Here is a 10,136-nt window from a genome sequence, read left to right as displayed (position 1 = left end):
GAGGTTATTTTAATATGGTTATGAGTACGGAAAGAAATTTATTTATGTCAAATATATAAATATATATCCTGATTATTGTTCAAAATGCTGGATATAACAAAAAATAAATAAATAAGGGGCTGGTTCCCCTCTTTGCCGTTTGCCCCCACATGGCAAAGGGGGGAAGGCAGACGGCAAAGGGGGGAATCTGCCCCCTCTCTCTCCCCTCTTTGCCGTCTGCCCCCACATGGAAAAGGGGGGAAGGCAGACAGCAAAGAGAGGAGGCCTGCCGTTAACATTTAACGGGGACATTGCAATATGTGTCGTCCCATTTCTTTTGCCGTCTGCCCCCTCATGGCAAAGATTCCTTGCCGTCCGCTTTGAGAAAGCAGACGGCAAAGAACCTCTTCACCGGATTTTTTTTGTCGTCTACTTTGCCGTCAGCTGACCGACGGCAAAGCCTTTGCCGTCCATGGTTGCACCCTTTGCCGTCCTCCTTGGCAGACGGCAAATTTCTGAATTTTAGTAGTGAGGTATACGAAGTTTCCTAGGTCATGTTGGTTTCTATAGAAGGTTCATTAAAGACTTCTCTAAGATTTCTAGGCCTCTTACCAACCTCTTGCAGAAGGATGTTCCTTTTGTTTTTGATGAGGATTGTGAGGAAGCCTGCGAAATAGTTAAGAAGGCTTTGATAACCACACCTATTGTTCAACCACCTGACTGGAACTTGCCCTTTGAAATCATGTGTGATGCTAGTGATTATGATGTTGGTGCTGTTCTAGGACAAAGAGTTGACAAGAAGTTGAATGTCATTCACTACGCTAGTAAAACTCTAGACACTGCCTAAAGAAACTATGCCACTACGGAGAAGGAATTTTTAGCAGTCGGGTTTGCATGTGAAAAGTTCAGATCTTACATAGTTGACTCCAAAGTAACTATTCACTCTGATCATGCTGCTATTAAGTACCTCATGGAGAAGAAGGACGCTAAGCCTAGTCTGATCAGATGGGTTCTCCTGCTACAGGAATTTGATTTGCACGTCGTTGACCGAAAGGGTGCTGATAACCCTGTAGCAGATAACTTGTCTAGGCTAGAGAATGTCCTTGATGACCCACTACCTATTGATGACAACTTTCTTGATGAGCAATTAAATGTCATCCGCACTTCACATAGTGCACCGTGGTATTCCGATTATGCAAACTATATCGTAGCCAAATACATACCACCCAGTTTCACCTATCAGCAAAAGAAAAAATTTCTTCTTTGATTTGAGACACTACTTTTGGGATGACCCTCACCTTTATAAGGAAGGAGTAGATGTGTTATTAGACGTTGTGTGCCTGAACATGAACAGGGACAGATCCTGCAGAAGTGTCATTCCGAAGCCTACGGAGGACACCATGCTGGAGATAGAACTTCCCATAAGGTATTGCAATCAGGTTTCTATTGGCCCACTCTCTTCTAGGATGCCCGTAAGTTTGTCTTGTCTTGTGACGAATGCCAAAGAATAGGGAATATCAGTAAGCGTCAGGAAATGCCTATGAACTATTCACTTGTCATTGAACCATTTGATGTCTGGGGCTTTGATTATATGGGACCCTTCCGGAGTTCCAATGGGTACACTCACATCTTAGTTGCTCTGGATTACATTACTAAGTGGGTAGAAGCTATCCCCACAAAAAATGCTGATCACCAAACCTCTATTAAGATGCTTAAAGAAGTCATATTCCGAAGATTTGGAGTCCCTAGATACTTGATGACTGATGGCGGTTCACACTTCATTCATGGTGTTTTCCGCAAGATGCTAGCTAAGTATGATGTCAACCATAGAGTTGCATCTCCTTATCATCCTTAGTCTAGTGGTCAAGTGGAGTTGAGTAATAGGGAGATCAAGTTGATCCTACAAAAGACCGTCAATAGATCTCGAAAGAACTGGTCTAGCAAACTTGACGATGTACTATGGGCTAATAGCACTCCTTATAAGAATCCCATGGGCATGTCACCGTATAAAATGGTTTACGGTAAGGCCTGTCATTTACCTCTTGAGCTGGAACACAAAGCTTATTGGGTAATCAAAGAGCTCAACTTTGATTTCAAACTTGCCGGTGAGAAGCGGTTGTTTGATATCAGCTCGTTAGATGAATGGAGAGCCCAGGCATACGAGAATGACAGGTTGTTCAAGGAAAAGGTTAAGAGATGGCACGACCAACGAATACAGAAACTAGAGTTCAACGTAGGTGATTATGTCTTGCTATACAATTCTCGTTTGAGATTCTTTGCACGCAAGCTTCTCGCTAAATGGGAAGGTCCCTATGTTATCGAGGAAGTATATCGTTCCGGTGCCATCAAAATCAATAACACGGAAGGAAATTTTCCTAGAGTTGTAAAGGGGCAAAGAATCAATTATTACATCTCTGGTACTCCCATAAATATTGAGACCAATATCATCAATGTCATTACTCCACAGGAGTACATAAGGGATATTTATCAGCCTGTTTCAGACCTTGAAAATGAAGATGTATATGTTTCGGTAAGAAATTGGACTCCGATACTTGTCCAATAGGAAATTTCTTCCATTTTGGAATTTTTGGAAAATTAGAAAAATAAAAAGCAGGCCGGAGAGCGAACGAGGCAGCCACAAGCCCTGCCACCGCCCCCTACCCCCCTGGTGGCGGAGGGAAAGCTTGTCGGCACCTCGTGTGCCTCCCGGACTCCGTTTTCTTGTGGAGGACTCCTTCTAGCCCAGAAAAAACTCAATATATAGTGGCCCGAAGGTTTTGATCTTCGTATTGCGTAGTTTCCCTCTGTTTTCGTTTCGAGGCTGTTTCCGTGACAGATCTAGATCATCATGACTTCCCGAAACGCTCCTAAGGACAAGATCTTCGAGAAGGTCATTAGTCCCTACCTCACGGAAGTGTTGAAACACCCTCAATCTATCAAGATGAGCGAGAAGATGTTGCACATCCGTGATGTTGAGGGGCCTAAGAAGACCGGAAGCATGGAGACGAGGCTCGAAGCAGTGGAGCAACAAGTCTTCAAGTGCCAAGGGATGGTGGAGCGTGGACTCAACGCCAACCACACGATGATCACGTAGTTCACTAGCAATCACAAGATGGATGCCATTGATATTGGGAAGCACCTCTCCAGGCTCTACGATAGAGTTGACCAACTTCAGGGCCAGATCTATGACCTGCAGAATCAAAACTGTGAGTACGAGTACAGATTTAAATCAATAAGGTTGGCTGCAGATTTGAGGATTCCGGCGACACGTTCATCCCGCCATGATGGAGCACCTATGCCTTGGAAGACGGAGGATCATACTACTCCGACAACAACACCACCAACACCACCAAAGGAAGACAACTAAGCATTGGTATGGGCAATCCCCTTGGCTTCTGCCAAGCTTGGGGGAGTTGCCCTCGTATCGTATCACCTTTATATCTTTTGCTTTTACCTTTGTTTTTGTTCTTTCCTTTTCAATTTTTATTTCTTCTTTTAGAGGAATAAGTTTTTAGTTTTTAGTTTGAGTCTTTTGCTTCTGTCTCTCCCCTGATGTATTTGAGCTTACGAGCTATATAATAAAGAATGTCTTAGTCAAGGGCTTTGCTTTGTGCCATGATCAAAAGTCTGAAAAGAACGATAGCATGAAAGATCATGAGACGATCTTATGGAAAGTGATAACTTCACTTATGACATGTATGATGTTTGAAACTTGTTGAGAATAAGTCCACATAGACATTAGTCATTGTTGCAATTAATAAGAAGTAATAAGGAAAGAGAGGTTCACATATAAATATATCATCTTAGACACTTTTTACAATTGTGAGCACTCACCAAACTATTACATGCTTAGGAGTAGATGTTGGACTAGGAAGACAACATAATGAATTGTGTTTGCTTGGTTCCGAACAATGTTATATGATTAGCGATCCCTTAGCATGTGACGATTGCTTCCACCTCATATTAGCCAAAACTCCTGCACCAAGTAGAGATACTACTTGTGCATCCATAAACCTCCAACCAGTTTTGCCATGAGAGTCCACCATACCTACCTATGGATTGAACAAGATCCTTCAAGTAAGTTGTCATCGGTGCAAGCAATAAAAATTGCTCTCTAATATGTATGATCTATTAGTGTGTGGAAAATAAGCTTTGTACGAACCTGTGATGAGGAAGACATAAAAGCGACAGACTGCATAATAAAGTTCTTTATCACAGGAGGCAATATAAAGTGACGTTCCTCCGCACTAAGAGGACACGCATTCAAACCTCAAAAGCGCATGACAACCTCTGCTTCCCTCTGCGAAGGGCCTTTCTTGTACCTTTACTTTTTGCCCTTGTAAGAGTCATGGTGATCTTCACCAATTCCCTTTTTGCCTTTGTCTTGGCTACTGTCACGTGCTTGGGAAAGATCTATATTCATATATCAACTTGGAGTTGAGTACTTATGCTTTATTGTTGTTGACTTTACCCTTGAGGTAAATGGTTGGGAGGCAAAACTATAAGCCCCTATCTTCCTCTGTGTCCAGCTGAAACTTTGACACCATGAGTACCACGTGATTTGTAACAATTGTGGAAAACAAAAGAGATGATTGAGTATGTGGGTTTGCCTTACTAGCTCTTATTTAACTCTTTCTAATGTTGTGATAAATTGCAATTGCTTCAATGACTATGGACTATTGTTGGTTACTTCTTGGTAAGGTTTTTGCTTCATGCTTTGCTATGTGAAGGAATTGTTACTTTCCCATAAGAATCTTTATGATGTATTGTTGTCCTATGTGTGATCATGATGCCCTCATGTCCGTATTATGTTTTATCGAGACCTTCGTCCCTCAACATGTGGACATGTTTATGGAACTTGGTTTTCGCTTGAGGACAAGCGAGGTCTAAGCTTGGGGGAGCTGATACGTCCATTTTGCATCATGCTTTCATGTTGATATTTATTGCTTTTTGGGCTGTTATATTACTTCTCGTACCATATTTATGCCTTTTCTCTCTTATTTTGCAAGGTTTATTCGAAGAGGGAGAATTCAGGCAGCTGGAATTCTGGACTGGAAAAGGGGCAAATCCTAGTCCACTATTCTGCACATCTCCAAATGCCCTGAAAAGTTACGTGGATTTTTTTGGATTATATAAAAAAATACTGGGCGAAAGAACTACCGGAGGGGGGCCACCAGGGCCCCAAAGCCCTGCCACCGCCACCACCTCCCTGGTGGCGCAGGGCAAGCTTGTGGGCTGCCTGACGGCCCACTAACTCCCCCCCTTTTGCTATATGAAGGGTTTTGGTCCAGAAAAAAACATTTGGGAGCTTTTTCGTGGTGTCGACGCCGCCACGAGGCGAAACTTGAGCAAATCCAATCTAGGGCTCCGGTAGGACGATCCTGCCAGGGAAACTTCCCTCCCGGAGGGGGGAATCGTCGCCATTATCATCACCAACACTCCTCTCGTCGGAGGGGAGGCATCTTCATCAACATCTTCATCAGCACCATCTCCTCTCCAACCCCTAGTTCATCTCTTGTAACCAATCTTCGTCTCGCAACTCCGATTGGTACTTGTAAGGTTCCTAGTAGTGTTGATTACTCTTTGTAGTTGATGCTAGTTGGATTACTTGGTGGAAGAGTTTATGTTTAGATCCTTGATGCTATTCATTACACCTCTGATCATGATTATGATTATGCTTTGTGAGTAGTTACTTTCGTTCCTGAGGACATGGGATAAGTCATGCTGATAATAGTCATGTGAATTTGATATTCGTTCGGTATTTTGATATGTTGTATGTTGTTTTTCCTCTAGTGGTGTTATGTGAGCTTCGACTACATAACACTTCACCATATTTGGGCCTAGAGGAAGGCATTGGGAAGTAGTAAGTAGATGATGGGTTGCTGGAGTGACAGAAGCTTAAACCCCAGTCTATGCGTTGCTTCGTGAGGGGCTGATTTGGATCCACTAGTTTAATGCTATGGTTAGACTTTGTCTTAATTCTTCTTTTATAGTTGTGGATGCTTGCGAGAGAGGTTAATCATAAGTTGGATGCTTGTCCAAGTAAGGGCAGTACCCAAGCGCCAGTCCACCCACATATCAAACTATCAAAGTAACGAACGTGAATCATATGAACATGATGAAACTAGCATGACAGAAATTCCCGTGCGTCCTTGGGAGCGTTTTTCCTCCTTTAAGACTTTGTTCAGGCTTGTCCCTTGCTACAAAAGGGATTGGGCCACTTGCTGCACCGTTACTACTTGCTTGCTTCGTTTCACCTCGCTACACAATCACTTGTTACCGCTACTTTCAGTGCTTGAAGTTATTACCTTGCTGAAATCCGTTTATCAGAGCCTTCTGCTCCTCGTTGGGTTCGGCACTCTTACTTATCGAAAGGACTACGATTGATCCCGTATACTTGTGGGTCATCATCCACCGTAGACCAACCCGCCCGGGGTGAATGATACCCGAGCCCAAGACATCGTGGATGCTGTGCGAGCCGCCCGCCTGATGGAGATAGCGGCTGCTGTGGTTTAAGGTTATCCGGCTTATGCCCAGGCCCCACCCGCGTCGATTGATACAGGCGGCAGGCACGTTGGGGTGCCCTGTCTCATGCCCGCTCTCTACAATGAGTGTATACCAAATGATTTCAAAGGACCAAGAAAGGTGCCCAATTACACACCAGATCTCGAGCCAGTGTCATGGGTCGAAAGTTACGAGCTTGCGATGGATATGCTCGATGTGAATGAGGCGGTCTGCACCAAGTATTTTACCATGATCCTCGAGGGTACGGCGCTCACATGGTTGAAAAACCTACCGTGCAACTCCATCAACACTTGGGCAGAGTTGAAGGAACGTTTCATCAAGAATTTCCGAGGGACTTGCAAACGCCAGATGACTATCGTTGACCTACAACACTGCGTCCAATGGCCGGACGAGTCGGCCCTTCATTGGACGCGGCGAGTTGTAGAGGTCATTCATTCATCAGATGGCATCTCGGTGGCTAAAGTAGTGCTAATTCTAGAGAAAAAATGTCATTACGAGCCTTTGGCGCTGAAGCTTGGGCGACTCAAGCGTAAGGTGCAGGACATGGGCGAGTTGATGGACACCCTTACCAGGTATGCCGAGTAAGATGAAACCAAGGATCCTAGGGAATACGATGACAAGCTTAGCACCGCCAGGAGAGGCGAGTCATCAAAAGGTCACTCCCAGTTTCAGGGGCCGGGCAACCACAACCATGCGAGGCAAAGTAAGAGGAGACAACAAGAAGGTCCTACGGACTTCGTCGACAATACAAATGCCGGCAATGGGAACCAACGCTAGAAGAAACGGGGCTTCAGCGGGAAGACGCCACGCAACTATCATGAGATGCTCAAAAGCCCCTGCCCACATCACGCCATGACCGAAGGTCCATCTACCCACTCTTTGGAGGATTGCTACGTGATGCAGGAGTTCCGAGCTGAGGCGCTCAAGAAAGGTTAGGGACGTGACCAAGGAGGGCGACATGAACAGTTCGGCGCGCCCGGGTCACATCGAAGCCCGTTCGGTGGATTCCCGAACCTGGGCCCGTAGGGAAGGTCATAGTCTAATGGCGGACAATACCAGGTCCACAATCAACAATGGTACAACCCGCAGGGCGTGTTTCAGCAACCACCCCCACAGGGAGATCCCCAGCAGCAAGATGAAAATGGCGGCTTTCAGAATAATCCTAAGCAGCTGAACAGTGGGCAGTATCAAGTGTTCACCACCAGCACTTGCAAACAGGACCAAAAGGTGAAACATAGAACTTTTAGCGTGGTTGAGCCGGTGCTCCCCAGGTACCTCAATTGGTCTGAGCAGCCCATTACATGGAGTAGGGAAGATCACCCGCCCCGAGTTGATAACCCTATCGACTTGGCTTTGGTCGTGGGTCCCCAAGTCGGAGGATACACCCTTTCCAAAGTCCTTATGGATGGTGGCAACAACATAAACATCTTATATTTCGATACCTTTCGAAGGATGAACCTCTCAGAGAAAGACTTGATTCCATCCTCCATGGTTTTCCACGGCATTGTTCCGGGTAAGTCGGTGTAGCCTATTGGGCGGATCAAACTTAACGTGGCTTTTGGCACAGAGTCTATTTACAGGAGCGAGTCACTCATGTTTGAGGTGGTCAAAATCAAGAGCCCTTACCATGCATTGTTTGGAAGGCCGGCTTACGCTCGGTTCATGGCTCGTCCATGTTATGTTTATCTCAAGATAAAAATACCTGGTCCTAGGGGGACTATCACAATCAATGGAGACAGGAAAATAGCCCAAGAATGCAAGGAAGGGGGCGCAACTTATGCCGAGACGGCTTGCGTGAACGAGGAGCTCAAGTTTCACCAAGCCAATGTTGACCCGGTAGATATGACACCGCTCAAGAGATTGACAATCGACTCAGAGCCGCCCCTCAAGTTTAAACCAATGGATGACACGAAGGTGATAAACTTCACGCCTGGCGACTAAAACAAGCAGTTCACCATTGGAACGGGTCTGGATCCCATATAGGAAAACGCGCTCATCGAATTCATCCGTGTGAATCAGGACATCTTCGCATAGAAACCTTCAGACATGCCGGGTCTACTGAGAGAATTCACTGAGCACCATCTTAATATTGACCCCAAAGTGAAGCCGGTTCGGCAGTATCTTCGCCGATTTAACGAGGAATGGCGCAAGGCAATGAGAGAGGAAGTCGCCCGGCTTTTGGCCGCCGGGTTCATCATTGAAGTTTTTCATCCTGAATGGTTGGCTAACCCGGTCCTGGTGCTCAAAATAAATGGCACCTTCCGTATGTGAATTGACCATACCGACCTCAATAGGGCCTGTCCAAAGGATCCCTTCGCCCTTCCCCACATCGATCAAATTATTGACTCTACGGCGGGTTGCGAGCGGTTGTGTGTTTTGGATGCTTACTCAGGATACCACCAGATCAAGATGGTTGTGGTGGACCAGGAGAAAACATCCTTCATAACCCCCTTCGAAGCCTTCTGTTACGTGTCTATGCCGTTCGGGCTCAAGAGCGTGGGGGCGACTTATGAGCGTTGCATCCAGAATTGTTTGCATAGCCAGATCAGACGCAATGTTCACGCCTATGTTGACGACATCGTAGTCAGGTCCTAGAAGGAGTCACTCTTGGAGGATCTCAAGGAGACTTTTGACAATTTGCGCGTATACCAGATAAGGCTTAACCCTACCAAGTGTGTTTTTGGTGTTCCCGCAGGAAAGTTATTGGGTTTTCTAGTGCCAGAGCGAGGCATTGCAGCTAACCCGGATAAAATTGAAGCGATCACTTTTCTAGGCAAGCCGGCCAATATCAATCAAGTTCAGCGCATGGCGGGTCGCATCGCGGTTCTAAGTCGCTTTATAAGTCGCCTTGGGTAGAAAGCCATCCCTCTTTATTAGTAACTCAAGAAAACTGATCGTTTTGTTTGGACGGATGAATACAACGAAGCCTTTGAAGCCCTGAAGCAACAACTAGCTAAGACGCCATTATTGGCTGCTCCGATGGACAAGGAGCCTATGCTCTTATGCATCGCGGCTAATTCTAAGGCAGTGAGCATGGCAGTGGTCGTCGAGTGAAAAGAATGAAGAAAGGAATATCCGGTTCAGCGACCAGTATATTTTATCAGCGAAGTCCTGACCCTCTCCAAACAACACTACCCGCATTGGCAGAAGCTGGTCTTTGGGGTGTTTATGGCGAGCCGGAAGCTGAAACACTACTTTCAAGAGCATCCCATCACGATGGTCTGTTCTGCCCCCCTTGGTGATAGTATACAAAATTGAGAAGCGACTGGACGGATTGCTAAGTGGGCCATCGAGTTAGGACCTCACCATGTGTGATATACCCCTCGTACGGTCGTTAAGTCTCAAGCACTAGCGGATTTCATCAATGACTGAACCGAGTTGCGGATTCTAGAAGACAGGCCTGATCACACATACTGGACCATCCATTTTGACGGGTCTAGGGAGTTGGAAGGCTCGGGGGCTGGCGTGGTGTTAACTTCGCCTCACGGTGACAAATTCTGCTATGTCCTCTAACTCATGTTTCCATGTACCAATGATGCAACAGAATATGAAGCTCTGCTCCATTGGTTGCGACTCGCCAAAGAGATGAATCTCACCCGAGTCAGATGTTTGGGCGACTCGGATCTAGTGGC

The sequence above is a fragment of the Hordeum vulgare genome, chromosome 6H, assembly GCF_904849725.1.
Source record: "Hordeum vulgare subsp. vulgare chromosome 6H, MorexV3_pseudomolecules_assembly, whole genome shotgun sequence".
NCBI classification, from domain to species: domain Eukaryota; kingdom Viridiplantae; phylum Streptophyta; class Magnoliopsida; order Poales; family Poaceae; genus Hordeum; species Hordeum vulgare.
The sequence above is the reverse complement of the archived record's forward strand: the minus strand, read 5'-3'. Positions refer to the sequence as shown.